We start from the raw sequence: 22,347 nt of genomic DNA, 5'->3' as shown, positions 1-22,347 counted from the left end.
TTCACTGCGTGACCTAGCTGCCCCTTTTAAAATCTTTTTATCCCTCCTTAATTCTTCTATGACATCCCTTCTCACCCACGGTCTTAGGTAAGAATCACTTCATATTTCACTGAAAAAATTGAGACCATTCATAGGAACTCCCTCTTCTCTCTTCCTCATCTCACAACACTCAGATGTTTTCCCATACTATCTTCTCCACCCCTCATGTGAAGATGTGGCCCTTTAACTCTCCAAGGCCAGCCTTTATACATGTATCCTTGATCCCCTTCCATCCTATCTTTTTCAGCAGACTGGATACTGTCTACAAACATGCCCAAGTCTCCTCTGTCCTCAAAAAACCTTGATACATTTATGCTTTCTAGCTATCATCTCACATTTCTGCTCCTTTTTTGGGCAGCCTTCTTGAGAAAGTCCCAAATCAGTGTCTCTGCTACCTTTCCTCACACTTTTATAATCTCTGCAGTCTGATTTTTCATTTCATCATTCATCTGAAACTATTCTCTCAAAAGTTACCAATGATCTCTTAATTGCCAGATCTAATGGCCCTTTCTTAATTCTCAACCTTGACTTTTGAACACTAAGTGTCAGTCACCGTCTTCTTGATACTCTCTTCTGTTTAGGTTTTCTTGACATTGCTTTCTCCTGGTTTTCCTCCTGATTGTGCCTTCTAAATTTCCTTTGCTAGCTCTTCATTCATCTATTCACTAACCATGGATTTTCCCAGTGCTCTAGCCTTGGCCTTAGTGCACTCATCAGTTCTGATGGATTAAATGAGCACTTCTATCCAGATGCTTCTTGGATGTAAACCTCTCTTGTGACCTGCAGTCTCACATACCCAGCTGCTTATTGGATATATTGAACTGGATGTCCCATAGACATCTTAAACTCAACGTGTCCAAAACTGAACTCATTATCTTTACCTACAACTCTCCTCCCTTCTGAACTTATCTGTCACTGTCCAGGACACCACTACCCTCCAAATCACCTAGGTGACAGTCTTGTCTTCTTAATTCTCTTCAGTTCCATATAGCCAATCTGTTGCTAAGTCCTTTCTATTTTACCTTCTATTTTATTTTACCTATAATATCTTTCATATGTGCCTTTTTTCTTTGGATGCTGCCCTCACCTTGGTACAAGATCTTATCACCTCATGCCTGGGCTATTTCTAGTCTTCTGATTGGTTTCTCTGCCTCAAAGCTTTTCTTCCTTTCAGTCTATCCTCCACCCAGCTATAAAAGTGATCATTCTAAAGTACGGGTCTGACCATGTCACGTCCTATTCAATAAATTCCATCTGCTCCCTGTTACTTGTAGGATCAAACACAAAACCCTCTGTTTGGCTTTTAAAGCTCTTCACAACTTGGACCTCTCCTACCTTTCTAGTTTTTTTTTTTTTTACACATGTTCCCCTCTTAAGAACTCTACAATCCAGTGAAGCTATCCTCTTTGCTGTTCTTCTGTACCTTTTCACTGACTGTCACCATACCTGAGACACTCTCTTTTAAAATCTCTTCCTGGGGGCGGCCGGGTAGCACAGCTAGTAAGAGCACCAGCTCCAGTGTTGGGATGACCTGGAGATCTAATCCCGGGCTCAGACACTTAGCACCCACCCATAAACACCTGGCTGTGTAACCTTGAGCAAGTTACTTAACCACAATTGCTTAGGGGAGGCCAGGTGGCTCAGCGAGTAAGAGCACCGGCTCCATTGTCAGGATGACCTGGATCAAATCTGGGCTCAGATACTCAGCACCACACCCAGAAATAACTGACTGTGTAACCTTGAGCAAGTTACTTAACCCCGATTGCTTTAAAAAATAAAATAAAATCTCTTCCTGGCTTCAGGTCTCAGAATTCTACCTTCTTAAAGGAGTCTTTACAGGTCCCTCTCAATGTTAGTGTCTTCCCTCTCCCCTGTATATATCTATGTACAAAGTGGTTTGCATGTTATCTCCCCCATTATATAGTGAGCTGGAGAGCAGGTGCTATTTTTGGCTTTCTTTGTATCCCCAACACTTACTACAGTACCTGGCACATAATAAGTGCTTAATCAATGCTTAATTTGACTTGAGAACAGATATTTTTCCTCTTTTTTCCTCTGTGACCCAGAATGGCCCTTACAAAGTATCCGAGTTCTGCAGTATTTTTTGTTTACATTATATATATTGCATTATATATATTACAAATGAAAATTCATATTAAAACTCAATATTGACTATTCAGATGTGTTAAATTCATATTTAAGATGAAAGCACCATGTTGAAGGACTTGGAAAAGTAATAAGTTCTTCGTAATTGAGTAAATATGTTTTTCCTCAAGATATATAGGACCAGGATCATGTCTTATTTATGATTGTGTCTCCTTGGTGTCTAGCACAGTGTGTTCCATGTAGTAGAACACTTAGTAAGTACTTGTTGAATGGGTGAATGAATGCATGTATGCATAGTTAGTACAATTTCAAGAAGGAGTGATCATCCTATAAAAACTTAAGCACTGCCTGAGTGAGACTAATGGAATTATAGACTTCTTCACATTAAGTGGAAAACTTCATTTTAAGTGGAAAAAAAAAGTTTTGGGTAGTGGGAATAATACTGGTTTGTTATATAGCAGACTTGTATTTTAGTTCTGCCTCTTTCGCTAGCTGGCTGTGTAATCTTGAACAAATTGTTTAACCTTTGTGGGCCTTGGTTTCCTCACCAGTAAAATGAAAGGTTTGAACTAGATAATTTATAAGGGCCTTTCTCAGTCTAATATTGCATAGTTCTGTAGTTAATTAGGAGCTGGATTTTAAAAAAATCGTTAAAAAATTATTGACTTAAATTTCAGTAGCCAAGCAGGCAGAATAGAATAGAGGTCTCCTCAAGTCAGATGGAACAGTGTTCAAGTCCAGTGTCTTACACAAGCTCATTGTATGACCATAGGTAAGTCACTTATTTTCTCAGTGTCTGAGGAAACTGTCTTAGGCTGCAAGTTGTAAAACATGTGCTAATCTATAGTTATAGAGATTTTCTTTACACATAAAATCACAGATCTGAAACAGAGCAAAAGCAAAAAAAAATCACTGTACCTTTCTACTTTATATTAATAATCAATGGAAGTGTTTTACTTGTTGGACAAAAAAGAATAGCAAAAATGCCAAAACAAATCTGCCATGCTTTTTTTCCTTTTACAACCTGGCCTCTTCCTATTTTTATGGTTTTACAGTAACATACCGTGTTTCCCCGATAATAAGACACTGTCTTATTAATTTTTTGGACAGAAAAACACCAGAGGGCTTATTTTCAGGGGAGGGCTTATTTTAATGAACATTGACAGCAATTTTAATAAACAGGTAAATGTGAACAAAAAAATGTACCTTTATTCAATAAGCAAATCACTGGGGAAGAACAGGATGACTCCCTCACTGCTGCAGCTCTGATTGGATGCAGCTCAGAGCTGGACGTGTGTTTGGGGGGGGGGGGGCGGTGCATACAGAGGGTACCGTAATGTAGCGCTTAGCGCAGGGGATCACCTTCACTACAGTAGCAATCTCAATAGGGCTTATTTTCAGGGGAGGGCTTATTTTAGAGGAATCTTACACAGTAAGGGGAGGGCTTATTATCGGGGAAACAAGGTATATACTATGGTCCAGCGGTACTGAGCTACTTGTGTTCTTCATGCTGGATGCTTGATATCTTTTTGTTTTGAGACTTTTGCATTGGTTGTCTCTCTGTAATGGAAATGCAGATTTAAAGATCTTCCCTGCCCCTAGGCTAAAGTGCACCTGGAGCCTGGGGTGGGAAGCTTGTTTTTCAGTAGATACTTTTTGATTGGCCAGTGGGTCAGTAAGGTTGTTACATTCTCTGAGCCTGGAGAAGGCTATATAGGCCCTGATGTGTAGCTTTGTTTTGGGACTCACTTTGAGGAGTGTTCTGTGATTTGAACAGATGAGATTCTGGAAAGCCGTTGTTGAGAGTCCCCTGGCTTTGAAAAACCCAGATGTTGATGAAACCCAGATGTTGATTTGGTATGGATGTAATGGTTGGACAGTTTGGAAAGCTGTCTACTTGATCTGTTTCTGTCTTGATAATTCTGTTTGTATACTCTGAAGTTGGGGTGCTGACCTTTTCCCCCTGAACTAGGTGAACGATACATATTTGACTGATTAATGTAAGCTTGTTAACCCATTTTGAGTTGCTTTCTTTTATCAAAGCAGATCCAAGAACCTGTGTTAGCAGCCGCCCTGGGGACGCTGGGGTGTTTGCTGCTAAACTCTCTTACCTGAATTTCTTTCTCACCTTTCAGGACTTTTAGTCAAGTGTTGACTAGAAGTTGAGTAGGTCAGGAATGGGAGGGGCTATAGGCAGATGTTCTAGACTTGTCATGTTTTGTATAGTTATTGAATAATGTGGGTCTCCAAATGAAACTTAGAAGACAAAGCTCTGCCCTTCAGGAGCATCTTTAGATTTCTGTAAATCTTAATTTTCAGTTGAAATACAGATTTTAAAATGAACTTTGTATTGCTGTGACATCCTGGTGCAAAGAAATGAAAAGCCTGGGGGGAAAAATAATAAAAAAAAATTAAAAATAGAGCATTTGCTTTTAAATTCCACAAATCTGAAAACTTCTGGATGTTGGCTTACTTTGTTTTACACAGTATTTGACTGGGAAGTGTAGGTATACGTACTTCAGGGATCAGCATATATTTTAGGTTTGGATAAGATAGAGAAAATTTGTTCACTCAGTGTACAGTTGAAGATTCAGTAAATACTCCCCAGATATTAATGCAGTTAAAATTAATATTTTCAGTAGTGTTAACAAAAGAAATGATGATAATGTATTGCATCCACAGAGCATTTCACTTTCTCAAAGCACTAAGTGGTAAACTATTTAATTTACTTTCATGGTGCCCCAGTGAGATTGAAAAGAATATAAAGGAAAAGATACAAAAAAAATAAGTGTTAAAAATCTTAAAACATAAATTTCTGTCATTTACATTTCCTGAATTGTGTATTGATATTTGAAATCTTAATATTGGGTCTGTGTGAAGCCAATACAGGCAATCTCCAGTGTCCAAATGGTTGTGTTCCAGAAATTTGTAAGTGGGTTATTTGTTTCTGTGGGAAAATGTGTTCCAAGTTCCAGTTTGCTTTTTCAGCTGTAGAGTTAGATGAGCTTCTCTGATCTTAACTTAGAACCAAATAACATTTCTATAGGAAAATAAGTTCATCTTAAGAGTGAGAAGAGAATCTCAGCAGCATCTAGATCATATTTATACTCTGCTCCATGCCTCAGTCACACAGATGGCCTCTTAGGCAATCAAGCCTAAGGTAATCAAGCCTTAGGTAATCAAGCAATGAGAAAGGACAAGTACATTTTCTCTTTGAAGCAGACTTGGTGGTCTGACCCACTGTGTTCAAGAAAGGAAAGTCAGATGATACTTTGCTTACGGGGACTCAGAAATTATCCAGTCTTAGCTGTGGGATGGCCTAGCTATTTGTATGGGCAGGATGTTTGTAAGTTGGGTGTTCATGAATCTACATTACTTGGATTAATATTTTTCTCTGTGTTTCCCTTCTGTCATGAATACTGGGAAAAAATTCACAGTGAAATCCTGAATTATGATTCATTTGACAAGCATTTTTTAAGTGCAGTATGTCAAGTACTGTGGTAGGTAATGGAGAAATGTATGTGAATGAGGAGAAAATAGTACTCTTCCAGGACATTATTATATTGAAATGAGAAAGAGCAGCTATAGACAGAAAAGTAAATATAAAATTTATACAAAGTAACTTTTAGGTGGACAATGAGAGGGCATCAGCAACCAGGGATCAGGGTGGATTTCTTAAAGGATATGGCAGTTGAGATGTAAAGGAAACTAGAAGAGGCAGAGGTAAGAAGGGAGTAAATTTTAGACTTAGGGGGCAACTTGTGAAAAAGCATGGAGACAGTAAATGAAATGACTTGTATGGGGAATGACAGAGCAGGCCAGCTTGGCTGGAATGTAGATTGTAGGAGAATAGTGTACAATAATGTTGTAAAGGTATGCTGGAGCTAGATTGAGAAGGAGTTGGCATTTTATATACCTAAGAAGGAGATTCTGGAACTTTTTGAGCAAGGAAGTGACAGAGTTAGAATTGTGCTTTAGTAATACCAATTTGACAGCTGTGTGGAGGATAGATTATAGAGGAGAAAAATTATGATAGGTCAGTAATATTATTTTTATGTATAAAAATTGCATATTGAATTCCACGTAAAGGTACAGGTGAAATTCAGTAACAAAAATATCAGTGTGACATGAAGATTTATCTTATTTTGCCAATAGCCAGTGAATTTCAAACTGTGCTTGATATAGCAGAATTCTAGTGCTAAACGAAAATTTGGTCAGTTGGTCCCTTTTCAGTTACGCATTATAATAATTGACTCACATTTTTATAGTAAGTTTCATTTATATTTTTCATCTCATATTTCAGTCAACCAACAAATACTTACTGTGTGCTAATCTTCCTGCTAAGTGCTGGAGATAAGAAAACAAAACCAGTTTCTGCCCTCAAGGAGCTTACTTAATAATGTGGGAGACAAAATGTAAATGAATAGTCACATGTTAGATACTTGGAGAGTGGAAGGAATCTAGCCTTAAAGGAGAAGGTTCAGGTGGCTCCAGGAATAAGGAAGGCCTCCTTTTATAAGATAGTATTTGAGCTGAATCATGAAAGCTAGATAAATCATCTAGTTTAAGGGAGAGCATTGTAAGCATGAAGAACTGCCATTGCAAAAGTATTTAGTCAGGATGATGACATGTTCCAGGATGGTTACTGAAGTGAGAAGATTGGAAAAGGTAGGAAGGGGCCAAGTTGAAAAGAGCCTTAAAGACAGTTTAGGCAATTTAAATACTTTGTGTTAATGAGAGTTGGGCACTTCTTGAAAGTTATTCTTAGCATATGTCATAACGGTCCAAAAATGGGTAGGTAGTGCCTCAAAAATGAGATCTCTTTGAAGGGAAAATAAATACTAGGTATATAATACATAAATGTTCACCGAATATGATTTTAGGCTGTACTAAGATTTTATTTATACAAGGAAGACTTGAGAGGAAAAAAATGTGACCAGCATGTTTTTTACATGTAAAAACAATTTTTAACATTTGTTTTTCAAAATTTTAAGTTCCAAATTTTCTTCCTTCCTTTACTCTTCCCCCCATTGAGAAGGCAAGCAATTTGATAAAGGTTATACGTATGTGGTCATGCAAAACATATTTCCATATTAATCATGTTGTAAAAGAAAACAGATAAAAAAAGACCAAGAAAAAGCTGTGATAAATATTTTTGTACAAATAGGTCTTTTTTTCCTTTAAAAAAAAATCTCTGTGATACAGAGTGATACTGTTGGGTCAAAGGGCATACAGTATTTGAATCATTCATGGTATATATCTGCTGCTTTCCCCTTGCTGTCTGGTAGCTATTGCTTATCTAGTACCTTAATTCAACAGTGCTATTGATTCTTAAGTTAGATAGTAGATGACAGTGCTTCTGTAACAGTGAGCTTGCTAGAATAATTCCTTTAGCTTATTGACTGAAAACTGTTCTTGTCTGTGACTTTTACTGCCATGTAGAGGTTTGTACACATGTATTCAATTCAGGAAATATTTCAGGTACAGTACTACGTAGTGGGGATACAAAGACCAAAGCAGCCCCTACCCTCTAGAAGTTCATATTTTACTGGGGGAAAACAACATGTATGCAGATAAATATATATAAGATAAAATACTGTGATTTCCTGGGATGTTGATTTCCAGTTTACAATTGTGGGAGTTGGGAAAGGCCTCTTATAGGAACTAACATTGAGCTTTAACCTTAAAGGGAGATAGGGGTTCCAAGTAGAAGTGAGGAGAAAAAAACATTCCAGGAATAAAGGAGAACACAGCCTTTGGAAAAGCAGAGGGGCCAGAGATAGAATGTTTTGTAAGAGGAATAGCAAGTAGCCCAGTTTGGTTGGAATGTCAAATGAGTTAGGAAGAGTAATATGTAATTGGCTTGGAAAGATAGGTTGGAAACACATTGTGAAGGACTTTATATGCCATATAGACAGAAGTTTGCATTTTATTCTAGAGGCAGTAAGGGGACCCTGAAACTAATTGAGGAGGGGAATGACATGGTTGTTCTTGTGCTTTAAGAATTAGTTTGGCCATATATGGCAGGACTGTTTTTAAACCGGTTCCATCTTCATTGTCATTTGAACATGGCATGCTCATTCCTATTTTCTTAACCTTTGCTCATGTTCTTACAGGAAAATTTCTTCTGCTCTTCTAACTAACTGAAGAGTAGGATCTAAATCTTGCTCCTGTTTTAAGGTCCAAACTTAAGGCTCATCTGTAACTTTGATACCTTATTACCTAACTATTCCAATCCTAATTGATCTCTCATAATTCCAAACCGAATAGCACATATTTTTATGCTATTTTTCCTCAGTGGTTGACTATTGTTTTATGTGTATTAGTTGTTTTCTTAGCTACTATTTTGATCTGAAAACAGGATGTTTTTAATTCCTTTTATTCTTCTGTTTTGCCTCTAAATCTCCCTTGTATACAGATCTGAGTTTAGTCCATCTGTAATTGTGCTCTTAGTAAGAGAACAAGAGTGACTAAGACAGAGCAATAATAAGAATAAATAAAATATTTTTATTTGAGTTGAAATAAATGTAAAAAAATTAACTTAAAGTATGTAGTAATTTTTATAAATATTTTTAATCTTTTAACTTTATTTAAATTAATTGTTAAGTTCCTTTAGGGCAGATACTTTCATATGTTTTTTAACTCTCACTATATGGTAGCCTCCCAATAAATGTAGATTGTTTATTCATTGGATTTATAATTTTCAAAGGAATATTAAAAGTTTATTTGGTCCACCCTTTTGCCTTTTAAGCACCCCAAAGTATTTCTTGTTGACTTTTTAGAATGCTGCTATTAACTACAACATGCCACCATAAATCAAAAATGTTAGAAGAGACTTTTGTGTCCATGTTGTTACAATATTAGCAGTCATAGAGGCTTGCCTCTATTATAATTGGGTGTTATGAAAACATCAGTATTCTGATCATAAATGTAACTTATCACTTTCTGCATTATTGGTTATAGAAGACCACTTTGATTTGTATCAGAACATATTGATACTCCTTTTTAAAGTTGTGTGGAGTATGTATATAAAAATAAATGATGGCCTGAAGTAGTGGAGCTAGAGATCTTGGATTTAAATTGTCTTATTATCCTGACATTAGTGCAAGTCACTTGAATTTTTGGAACCTTACTTAAAAAGTACAGATAATGTACCTGTAGTATCTGCTTCACAGGATTGTTAGGAGATTCAAATAAAATTATGTTAAAGCACTTTGAAATCTTCAAAGTGCTATGTAAGTGTCAATTTTCGATAGTCTGTGTTCTCTTTGCTACTTTTCTGGGCTTTAAAATGAGTAACCAGGGAAATCGGTAATAAGACTTTGAATCTAATAATAAAATTGATGAACAGAAATTAATAAGAGAATGTAGGCCATTTGAGTTCTTCTCTGTTTGACTGTTGGGTAAATGTCCAGAAAACTTTTCCCTGTACTTTCTTAAATTGCAGTGGCACAAATTCCAACCCAGGATACTCTGATAGAGTGAGAGCTAGAGAGAGAAATGGGCAAGGGGAAAGGAGTGATAGGAAGGAGGGAAGAAATACGAATAGGAGGAAAAATGGAGCAAAAAGAGGTAATCACAAATGGGGGACTTGTCAGGTCGTTTGAAAGAGGCAGCATGTGAGTGGTTTAGTATTGTGGGGGATAAATGTTGGATGGAAAAGTTGAGGTATATAGGAAATGATTTCCAATTCTTTTGCTGAGTTACATGGATTTCTAATTTAAGCCATTCGTTCCTTTAATAATATCATATTCCTTTTTTTTTTTTTTTTACCATTTCTCCTTTCCTTTTTCCCATCTATGTTAATATGCTATCATTGTCAGTATTGATTTTCCTTTTAATGAAAAAATGACATAAAAAGGAGTAGACTTTCTGTGAGCGATACTTTGCAGAATAAGCTTTTCCAAACAATTAAGAGACAATTCATTGTATAATAATAACATTAGTTAATATTTATATAGCACTTTAACATTTGCAATACACTTCCCACATATTTTCTCATTTTATCCTTACAGCACCCTGTGAGGTAGGTGCTACCTTTTGCAGATGAGGAAACTGAGGCTAACTAGTTTCTCTCATTTTATAGTTGAGAAAACTGAGACCCAGAGAGATTGTGACTTACCCAAAATTATACAAGTAGTAAATGACAGAGTTGAGATTTAGATATAAATTTTCTGACTCCACATTCTCCTTTATTTTTTCCCCTGTAGCAGATTGCCCCCATTTTACATTCTCCATGACATCTGATGATTATCATATAATTATATTGAATTTCTTGTTATTTTTAGCAAAACAAAGACCAGTGGTCCAGTGCTGGGATGCATGGGACTCATTGATAATTGAACTATTAACACAACAGCAAAGGGATTATGATTTTGTACCAGCTTGTTTTTGTTGCTAGTGTTGGAAAAGACTTGATGCTATTGGTGTAGAAGGATTTTTGTGATTTTCAGGTACAGTGGAATGGAGTATATAGTGTGAAACTGCAGAGCTTAAAAACACATATTGAAAAGAACTTGTCCTAATAAAAAAGAAAAGAGCTTGTCCTAAAGAGCCTGCATGTAAATGAATACTTAACTAAAGACAGGTCTGCCATATCCTGAATAATGAAAAAATACCCAGTTAAATTCAAGCAATGAGTCTGCACAGATAACTGTTTTAGGAACAGAATTACTGAAAAAAAAAAAAAAGACTGAAAATGCTTATTTATCATAAAGGTTTTAGTGCTTGTCTTAGTACTGATAAAATTACATGTCTATAGTTTTCATTGATTTATGTGCTTACTTTTCCTAAAATTTACTTTCTTTTTATTTGATTATCAATTTTTTTAACATTGACTTTTTTTTTAAACTTTGTGAATATTTATTGACTTTACTATATGCCTAGTTCGGGGCTTTTAATCTTTATTTTTTTCTAAAGGAAAATATCTGAATTAGGCAGGCTCTTTATTTTTGAGACTGCTAAATTCTTACAAATTCAGGCTAAAGTTTCTGCAAATTACATACTGAGGAAAAAGGTCCCCTCTTGATTGACAAAAATCTACATAAGCAATAATGGTGTCAGGTTTCTGTAATCTTTCTGTTTCATGCTCATGGCATGACTCTTTTTTTAATAGCTATATAGCTTAAACCCAAATGTGGTTTTAGTCGTATTACATGACTTAATGCTTTCTGCTTGAAAATGTTAAGCACCTGATGTGGGTTTTTTTTCATACTTCTAAAAACAACCATTTAAGACCAAAAGTCCTAGTGTCTTTAGACTTATGGGCCTATATAAACTGATTTTCTTAGAAGATTTTATGTTATTTTAGTAGTATTGTGTTTTAAAATATGTATTGATGTCGGTTTATCTCCCAGACTTTAAAGAACCCTTTTTCCCTATCAAGAATTAAGTTTGAGGGGAGACTAGGAGGTGCAGTGACTCAAGGACCAGCCCTGGAGTCAGGAGGACCTGAGTTCAAATGTAACCTTAGACACAACAGTTAACTAGCCATGTGACCTTGGGCAAGTCACTTAACCCCAGTTGCATTGCCTTCCCCCCTCCAAAAAGCAAAAAAAAAAAAAATTAAGTTTGAGATGAAATTCAAATAGAAAATAATAGTTCAGTTAGTTTTAAATAGCTATTCTCTTACCAATGTGGTGTCAATTAAGGTGAATTTGATTTTGGCAGAATGTCAGTCAAAATCAAATTTATCTTATAAACTACAACATGTGAAAAGATTTTCCTACAAAATGTTTTTCTCAGTATTTTTAGAAAATCCAACTGATGCTCTTTGGGGTTAACCTATATTTTTATGTTTTTTATAGGATAAAAGGAAGAAGCAGCAGATTGGAAGTTCAGCCTAGAGACTTGACATAATGGGAATCTACTTGGCCTACTATATGGAGGTAGCCCTATTCTGGTTTATTTGTCCCTCAGATTTTATGTGTAACAAATTGGACAGACTCATATACATTTGCATTAAAATAAGTATTAAGTAATACCCTGGAAGTCAGACTATTTATTAACCTTTATAAAAATATTCATTTGTAGATCATCTAAGCTTTCTGGCCACATGAACATTATGAATCTCAGGCTACGTAAATAAGAACATCTATGCTATTTGTTAATTAACATTATTAGTTTTTCAGCTCAGAGCATTCAAGTTGTCTTAACAACTCCAGTTGTTTATATTTACAGTTTTTTTAAATGCTTTTTGAGCCCCTTCCTTTCTTATGTAAGCACCCTTTCTACTTCAGAATATGAATGATATACTTTGGATTTTAGAAGAAAGTGAAACATTTTTAAGCATAGTATCCTTGAGATGTTTAAACATCTATTGCTAACTAGCCATGTAACCTTGGGCAAGTTACTTAACTCCAATTGCCCTCCAAAAGGCAAAAAAATAAAATAAAATAAACATCTATTGCAGGCTTACATTCCCATGACTATAAATGCATGAAAATTCTGACTTTTTTTTGGACAACATTTTTTTAGCATTACCTTTTGAAAACTTGAGACTGTGAGCTTAGGTTGTCTCTAAAGTGAATAAAAGCCTTTTAAACTATGAAAAAAAAAATTAAAAAAATAATAGTTATATAATTGTATTATATAATTCCAATTCCAAGTTGTCTTTTTAATTAATCCACCTCCTACTTGTCCTATAATTCTTGGTTTGCATTTTTGATTTGTATTTTCCATATTTTACCTGTTTGTTTTGGGCTCAGTGTGCAATAAAGATGTGGAAAAATGATTGTTAAGATGGAATAAATCGTTAAGCATTTAAGCACCTGCTACATGCTAGGTACTGTATTATATGCTAGGTTTACAAAGAAAAAACAAAAACAGTTGCTGACTTCAATCTAATGGGGGAGATAACATTGCATATGTACAAACAAGATATTTACATATGAATTGGAAGTAATTAACCCATGGTAGGTAATATCATTTAGGGAGTTTGAGAAAGACTTTTTGCCATAGGTCACATTTAAACTGAGACTTGAAAGAAGCCAGGGAAGTGAGGGAATGAAGATGCAGAAGGAAAGAATTTTAAGTGTGAAGGACAGCCAGTAAAAAAATGCTGAAGATGGGAAATACTGTCTTGTGTGAAGAACAGCTAGGAAGTCAGTGTTGCTTAGATTGTAATTTTTTGTTTTTTTCTAAACTCCACAATAGCAGCATTTCTGATAGCAGATTGTTAGAAAAACACTTCTGTTATTTCCTTTCCTTTCTATAGTTCTGAATTATTGTAGAATTATGGGATCTTCAGAGATCTAATTTATTCTCTTGCTTCCAGGCAAGGGATGCAGTTAAATTGTTCCTGAAAGATGGGAATCTAATATAAAGACCACTAGTATGGGAAATTTCATGTTCTTTAATACCTTTCAGTATTTAGTAATGCTAATTTTCAGTAAATCCTTCTTATGCTTAGCCCAAGAGCCTTCTATCTTGCTTTAATCATGTTTTTTTCATGAAATATGTTGGAGAACATCTGGTATTCTTCTTCATATTGTACCTCTTCTCATTTTTTTATTCCTTTCTAGTCAAAGTTTATCCTGTTGATGATATACTTATGCAAAAGTATAAATGTGGCTGTGAGCTACAGCCCTTTCCATATGTATCTGTTCTGTCTTAACAGCTTAGCAGCTCTTGTTTGTTATTTTCAGGGTCCATAACTGTGAATATATCTTTGTATTTTACATTCTATAAGAGCCATACATGAGAAACAAACCATACATGAAGAACAGGAACTTTTTAAAGTGGTCTCATACCTACTCCTTTTAACATTTTTCTCATAAGACTCCTTTAAAAATTTTTTTTTAAATGATTTTTCTTCCACATTTCCATATCTTCCAAGCAGAATTCAGAATTAGACAAAATAGTGATTTGCTCAGTACAGGTAATAATGAAGGGATTATTTCATGACTATTACTTTGTATAGTATCTGAATTTATATATAAAAGTTATTTTTTCATCCATAATAGTATGTTTGTGATCCATATTCAGCAGTATTTTTTTTCTTTTGGTTTCGACTTGTGATTTCATATATGTAGGGGAATTCTTCAAGAAAGGAAATTCCTTGAGAAGAAACTCCCTTTACCAATACAATTCAGTAACTCTCATGCAACTTATATTTTTAGTTTGGAGCTCTCAAAGATTGTAACTTGCTGCAGGTCATAAAGAGCTAGTAGGTGTCAGAAGTGCTACTTGAACCCAAGTTTTCCCGACTCCGAGGATGATCCTCTGTTCCTTATGCCAGGGGTTCCTCTCTTAGCCTACTGCTAATATTTCTCCGTATTGTATTTATACGATATACAGATGTATTTTGTTTTTCTTTCTAGAGTTCTCTTATAGGTGTTTAAAAAAACCTGATAACATCTTTTACACTTTTATATAATATGTATGCGTATGTGTTTGTTTTTTTGCAGGAATAGAATGGCACAAGTGATTAAAGAAGTATAAAGGATTTCTCAAGTCTGAAAAGGGTGGGAACTCCATCATGATTTCATTTTCAACTCTGCAGCATCCCCTTCCTTGAAATTTTTGTTTTTTTACTGTAGTCTCAGGTAACTTTAACTTTTTAATCTTTATGATTAAGAAACTGTTCTTTCTTTTTACAGCTTGCTTTTTTGGTTATTTATTTGCACTTGTACTTAATGTTGGAAATTTGAACTTTATAGTAGATTTTTTTGTAGAGAGAACTTCTCTTTTCTCTTCAGTATCTGTACATCTTTGGAATGTGATTTATCTGAGAGGTTTTTCTTTTTTCTTTTTGGTGATGGGAGGATAGATAATTGCTGATGCAGCTTTAGATATTTGGTTATATTTGACCAATATGTTAACAAAAATTTATGTAACTCAAATGATATACCTTTGAAATATGTTATCTTGGTTGCTACTTGAAAATAAAAAAAGAACCCATTTCTTAGGCACTTTTTTTTTAATGCAGTCTTTTACATATCACTAGCCATCCTGGAGTGGCTAATGACCTTTGGAGCTCTTCTCCTAATGCCATTACTGTTGGTTCCTGGAGTGGGGAACCTGGGGCTTCTAGGCCCTATGTGGCCTTCTAGGTCCTTGGTGTGGCCTTTTGACTGAGTCCAAGTTTTACAGAACAAATCCATTTATTAAAGGAAATTGTTAAATGGAGTTTGGATTCAGTCAGAGGGCTGTGCTTGAGAACCTAGGGGGTCACATGTGGCTTTGATGCCACAGGTTCCCTACCCCTGGACTTACTTTAGGCTGTCCCTTTCCATCTTTCCTTTCTTGTTCCTGGCTGTTTCTTGGTACTCTTTGCCCATCTAATCTTTAATTCTAGAGGCAACTGGTGGTTCAGTGGATAGAACACAGGGCCTGTCAGAAAGACCTGAGTTCAAATCTGGTATTAGACACTTACTAGCTATGTGATCCAGAGCAAATGACTTAACTTCTCTTTGCCTTACTTCCTCAACCGTAAAATAGGAATAATTATAGTACCCATCTTGTATTGTTGTTGTGAGTCTCAAATGAGGTAGTACTTGTAAAAGCTCTTAGCATATAGTGCCTGGCACATAGCAGACAGTTGTATAACTACTTATACTTAACTTTCCATTTCTTTGCTTTAAACGTATTAAAATTAATCTTTAAGGGTGGCTAGGTGGCACAGTGAATAGAGTACCGGCCCTAGAGTCAATAGGACCTGAGTTCAAATCTGGCCTCAGACACTTGACACTTACTAGCCATGTGACCTTGGGCAAGTCAACCCCTATTGCCCTGCCTTCCCTCTTCCAAAAAGCAAAAAAAATTAATCTTTATTGCCTGAGTGTATAATTGATGGCTGTGGATAGAAACTTGAAAATGTGCTAAGGCTTTGGTAATTCAGCCTAACATATATATTCAAAGAGTTCTGAGAGTTGATATTTGAAATGGACCATGTTGGTTCACTGACCTTAGCTAAATGATTAAAGACTTCTAGGACTGATGTCAAGAAGACAGAGGGAATTATTAGGCGTTCATACCAACTGACCATATCATTTGTACTTTTTATTTACATAAATGTTCTGTTTGTGTGAAGCAACTTGTATGGACATAAGTGTTTGGAGAAATTTTTAGTAAGAGAGCTAAGTGTTTTTCACAAGATATTACATATTTTGAATAGTTCAAAGATAAAATAGGTGGTGTAAAAGTCAGTTTATAGCTAGTGCTGTAAACTACATCAACTTTTTAATCAAGTTCCAAATATTCTATTATAATTTGTTATATTTTATTAAAGATTTGAAAAATAAAATAATCAGTTTCTTTTAAGATTCCACTGTATTTTACATCATACATTTATACATATATCTATATCTATATATGCATATATATATATTCCTTATTTAGAATTTAGACAAGGATTAATTTACTTTCAGAATTCTATTTTTTTATAATATTTTCAGTTTCTAACTGATTTAGATGATTCTTAGGTATCAAAAATGTTATTTTAGGGGCGGCCAGGTAGCACAGCGAGTAAGAGCACCGGCTCCAGTGTTGAGAAGACCTGGAGATCGAATCCCGGGCTCAGACACTTAGCACCCACCCAGAAACACCTGGCCGTGTAACCTTGAGCAAGTTACTTAACCCCGATTGCTTAGGGGTGGCCAGGTGGCTCAGCGAGTAAGAGCACCGACTCCAGTGTCGGGATGACCTGGATCAAATCCGGGCTCAGATACTCAGCACCACACCCAGAAATAATAACTGGCCGTGTAACCTTGAGCAAGTTACTTAACCCCAATTGCTTTAAAAAAAAAGTTATTTTATTGGCAAATGTAAAGTACAATAAAGGCATTATTGTACTTATATTAGCTTCTATTTATATAATACTTTAAGGCTTACAAATTATTTTCTTTTCAATAACTCTCTGACCTAGGTAGTATAAGTATTGTTATTTTCATTTTACAGATGAGGAAACTGAGGGCCCAAAGAGGTAGATGATTTGCTCTGGTAACTACCAGTAAGCACATGGCTAGTCAGTGTTAAAACTGGCATTTAAACTAGGTCTTCTAATTCCAAGTAAGATGTTCCTTCCACTAAGCCATGCTGCTCATTTATTTGGCCTTTTAAGGCCTGTGCTACTAAAGTAAAATACCACAAGATGTATATGTTAAATATATATTTTTAAAAAAGGTGATGTTTTAGGCATTTCAGTTCATCTCTCTTCACAAGTCCTAATTACTACCATATAAGATGTTAAAATGACCATTGAGTGGTAAATATTTAGTCAAAATGAACAGTTAGAAACTTGTTTTTTAAAATTTGATATTACTATGCAACTTCTGTGCTAATAAGAATAGTGAAAATATAACTTTTTGTCTGACTTTTACTGTTATTACTTGATCAGATATTCAGCTAACTTGTTAATGTTTTTAGATTTGTGAGCCCTTAACCCTTGCTTATTGTGTTCTGTGTAATACAACTGTTCTTAAATGATTCTATGGTTATATTTAAATGCAACTTTTTTTCATGTCTCTAAATATAGTCATATTGACATTTAAACTCTTGGTATGGCTTTAGTCATGAGTATTTATATTAAAGAATATACACAAGAGTTCTTTGTATATTATTTTTAGTGTATTATATGTAGAGGAAGACTATATACTTACTCTACTTTAAAAAAAATCATTCTTACCACCCTCCCCTAAACTTCTTCTTTTATCTTAGCTTTAAAAAGAATTATTACATTGCATCCATCCACCAAAGTCAACCTGCATTGTCACTCTGTGATAAATTGATCACCCTGGGTTCTTGAAGGCTATAACCACTGAAATACAGGCTCAGGCCATAGCCTGCCAAACCGGAACCTAATTATAATGTAAAACATTGTTTCAGACAGGCTAGTCTTTCATAGAAATACCAGCCTAAGTTTGAAGTGACTTATAACCAGTGGATTTAAGTGATGATTTTTCAGCTATAGTAATTTATGAATACTGGCTACTAAGGTGTGAATAGGTTGGTGATGTGCCTTGGAGGAAAGGAGTATCCAACACTGATGAAATCGTGGATCCTTGTAATATTAAAATAATGTATGTTGTATAAATTAGGAGTGATGCTTGCCAGCAGATTGCCAAGATAGTAAGAGTTTTGTTGATATTTTCAGCTGTGATTCAAGTGTCTGCATGTTATTTTTGAACATCTGTTGCTGCTAGTATTAAGTAGAACTGTTGCTCTCTAGTTGCTGGTAACATAATCAGTGTTACTCCCAGGATAGTTTGAAATATCACTCAGGAGCCACATACAGTTTACAAAATATATTTTACAAACACAAAGGGCTTGGGGTAAAAATGCAAATCTGAAATTTCTCTAGGTCTCTTAGCGTAAAGAATAAGCCCAAGTTACAGGTAGGTTAATCTTTGTACAGATCAAAGTGGCAGCATTTCTAGGTTGAAAGCACAGAAGTAAACAGCTATAAAAATTCTTGGAAAAGATTAGAAGTCTTAGCATTGTCCATCCTTTTATTTCTTTATCTCAGGCCCTGGAGAGATAATCCAGAAGCAACTTCATATTTGTTTTATCTAGTTATTTGTAAAGCAGCATGGAAAAGGAAGATTTAATATTATTTAGGGAAAAAAAAACAAGTAGGTCAGTTTGACTGGAGTATTACAGTGTCTGAAGGAATGTAATGTGAAATCAGTTTGGAAAGATATGTTGGAGTCAGATTATAAAGAACTTTTTTTTTGCCTCTTTTTTTAGAGGGCAGTTGGGGTTAAGTGACTTTCCCAAGGTCATACGACTAGTTTTTTTTGTGTTGTGTGTCTGAGGCTGGATTTGAACTCAGGTCCTCCTGACTCCAGGGCCGGTGCTGTATTCATTGTGCCACCTAGCCGCTTCAGTGAAGAACTTTTAAATGCCAAATGGTGGAGTTTACATTTTATCCTAGAGGCAATAAAGAATCCACTGAAACTTTAGGAGAGTGCCATCATCCAAACTGTGCTTTAGGAATATCAGTTTAGTAGCAGTGTACATACTGAATTGGAGAGGTAAGAAGACAAGTTAAGTTCTTGTAATAGTCAAGGGAAGAGGTAATGAGGGTCTGAACCAAAATGTTGATTGTATGAGAGGAAAGAAGACAGATGAGAACAGTGTTATTGAGGTAGAATTGATATGACCTGGGAACTGATTGGATATAGGGAATGAGGGAGAGAGACGGAGAGTGGAATTACTTTGAAGTTGTGAACCTGGGTGATTAGAAGGATAATAGTACTCTCAGGGGAAATAGTATAATTAGAGATGTGGGTTGAGTTGGAAGATTTGAATTCTTTTTTGGACATGTTAAATTTGAGATATCGATGGGACATCCAAGTGGGAATCTTAAGCAAACTGTTGGTGATACGGGACTAGAATTTAGGAGAGAGATGAGTGCTTGGTATTTAGAATGGGAATCTTTTCCATAGAGAGGATAATTGTATACTTGGGAGGTGATTAGACCACTGAGAGTATAGAGAGAGAAGAGAAGGGAGCCCAGGACAGAGCCCTGGGGTACAACTCTCACACAAGGGTTGGAACATGGATGGTAATCCATCAAAGAATATGGAGAAGAAACTATTGGACAGGTTGGAAGAGAACTAGGAAAGAGCAGTGTCATGAAAATGTAGGGAAGAGATCCTGTCTAGGGAAGAGGGAGTGCTCGACACTGTCAGATGTTAGAGGTCAAGAAGGATGAGGGATGAGTAAAATCCATTGGATTTAACAGTTTTAAGAGATTGCTGATGACTTTTAGAACAGTTGCAGTTGAATAATAGTGTTGGAGACCAGATTTTAAGAGATTGTGAAATGAGTAGGATATGAGGAAGTTAAGGCAGTGAGTGTATACATAGCTCCTTTTAGGAGTTTAGCTATGAAAGGGAGGCTTCATACACATATATGTAGACATACATTACTTAAGAGGGATGGTAAGATCAAGTGATGGTTTGTTATGGATGGGGGAGATTTTGACCTTTTTTTATAGTATAGGCACCAGAGAAAGTTAGAGGGAATGCTCGAAGGGGCAGACTACTGGAGGATATATGAGTGAATAGGATTGAAGGAATAAGAAGAGGGGTTGGCCTTAGCAAGAAGGAATACTTATTCTTTTGGGGTGAGAGCAAAAGAATGAGAGAAAGGGGGTGACCTTGAGGGGATTTGAAATGAGGAATTGAGTATAAGCAGAAGTTTGCAATGGATGGCCTCATTCTTTTTTTTTTAGTAAGCTATGAAACTGTGTCTTCTGAGAGAGGGACCAGAGCTGCTTTTGGTGACTTTTTGGAGGTAAGAGAGCTGTGGTAGTTTATTTGGTAGAGACCCAAACTGGGAAGAATAGAAAAGATTAGCATAAAGTAATGAGGACACTGGAAATTTGATAGCAAAATTGTAGTGTACTCCGTAAGTATAGTCATATGGCTTTGTTTAGGAGTGTGTTCATCTGGCTACCAAGTAGTAATAGCAGAGAAGGCTGGGGTTACTCAATTTAAGGTTGAGGTTAGGAAATTTTGAGGGTAGAGGACAACATGAAATTAAACTGATTAAAAAATTTCAAAGGGGAGAAAGTGAGGGCAGAGCAAGGATGATGTCTTGGGAAAACAGGTAGCAATGGGGTTGACAAGAGGGTGCAGGGAGGATGGAGAATAAATTTAGGAGGTGAACGAAGCACAGGGAAAGATGAGAGGATAGGAGGCTGTGGTCACCATTCAGTATTATGGAGCTGGAATACTTGTAAATAATAATGAAGTCAAGGGTATATATGGCTCTGTGTAACTGAGGATGCTCATCATGGGGTCAAGTTGATGAACTAAGAAAAAAAGTTTAGTAGAATATCAGCACTTATAATGAAGTCGCCGAATATAAGGGCAGGAATTGGAGTGAAGAGGAAGACTGAATTAGGTGTTGAGCTCATGAGAAAGGAGGGAGAATTATTTGTGGATTAGTAGGTAATTGACATCCAGAGCTAGAATGACATGTTTCTTAACCTTTTTTTGTGTCATGGATCCCTTTGGCAGTCTTATGAAGCCTATGGATACTTTCTTAGAATAATATTTTTGAGTGAAAAAATTTCAGTTACATTGAATTAGGTATAAAAATATTGTAGAAAACAAGTTCAAAGACCACAGGTTAATAACCCCTAATCGAAATGGAGTGAGTGAACCTCAGAGGAAAAGTGATAGTGGTAGAGTAGCAAGGGGGGACCCAGGAGTTATGGCTGGCAGCCATTGTTTCCTCTATATTTTAAAAGTTATGAGTTTGTCTCTTTAAGATTGAGTAGAAGTGGGCAGTCGATGTTTTTACTTTAAAAAAAGTTAATCAGTTGATTTTTAATGCTAGACATAATTGTTATTATAATTGCGTGTTGTTGTTTAATCATTTTCAGTTGTGTTTGATTCTTTGTGACCCCATTTTCATGGCAAAGATCCTGGAGTGGTTTATCATTTCCTTCTCCAGGTCATTTTACATGTGAGGAAATTGAGGCAAACAGGGTTAAGTGACTTGCTCAGGGTCTCACAGATGTAATAAATGTCTGAGGCCAGGCCAGGCTAGACACTCTATCCACTGCACCATTTTAACTGCTCCTAATTATGTGTTAATGGTGGTTAATTCCCATAATTGACTGTAATTGGTATTAGCTATATCTGTGTAAATCAAGTATGTCCGCAGCCTGGTACAGGGAGAGGAGTAAAGAAGGCAAGCTTTTCCAGGAACCTTTTTGACTTTTTGTCTAAGGAAGAATATAGATGAGTAGCTCAGGGATAGGGAGGGAGAAGATTATTTTGATTCCCATCCCATTCCTTAACCAGTATTTTGCTTTTCCCATCAATTTCCTCTTTATATCCTGGAGAGCAGACTGTTCTTTTAATTGAATCAAATTCAGCAAGCATTATTATTGCCTAGTATGTTTTCACATAGGGTAGCTAGATATTGCAGTGGGTAGAGTGCCAGGCCTGGAGTCAGAAGACCTGATTTCAAACTTGGTCTCAGACATGACTTCAGACACTAGCTGTGTGACCCTGGGCAAGTCACTTAATGCAGTTAGCTTCTGTTTCCACCTCTGTAAAATGAACTGGAGAAGGAAATGACAAACCGCTCCATACCTCTGCCAAGAAAAGCCCATACAGGGTAAAGAAGTCAGAACTGAAAAAATTACTAAACAACATGGTTTCACCTTGTGCTGGGTACTGGAGATAACAGAGAAAAGAGAATAGTCCCTCCTTTCAAGGACCCTAAGTTTTGCTGGGAGGA

At 35.9% G+C, this 22,347-nt stretch overlaps 1 protein-coding gene across 2 annotated transcripts in view; it reads left to right on the top strand.

Annotated features, from left to right (window-relative positions):
* Positions 1-22,347, top strand: part of ZNF148 (zinc finger protein 148) — a 141,543-nt gene that overhangs the window by 22,756 nt on the left and 96,440 nt on the right. For both annotated transcript variants that reach the window (XM_069064975.1, XM_069064974.1), the window contains exons 2-3: positions 11,952-12,032; positions 14,553-14,690. The gene's annotated coding sequence lies outside the window, so the exon portion shown is untranslated. The remainder of the gene's footprint in view (positions 1-11,951; positions 12,033-14,552; positions 14,691-22,347) is intronic.

This window comes from Petaurus breviceps, unplaced genomic scaffold (genome assembly GCF_028583685.1).
Source record: "Petaurus breviceps papuanus isolate PSGF00001 unplaced genomic scaffold, PetGlider_PUasm1.0 90654, whole genome shotgun sequence".
Lineage (NCBI taxonomy): Eukaryota > Metazoa > Chordata > Mammalia > Diprotodontia > Petauridae > Petaurus > Petaurus breviceps.
This window is presented reverse-complemented; position numbering and strand designations above follow the sequence as displayed.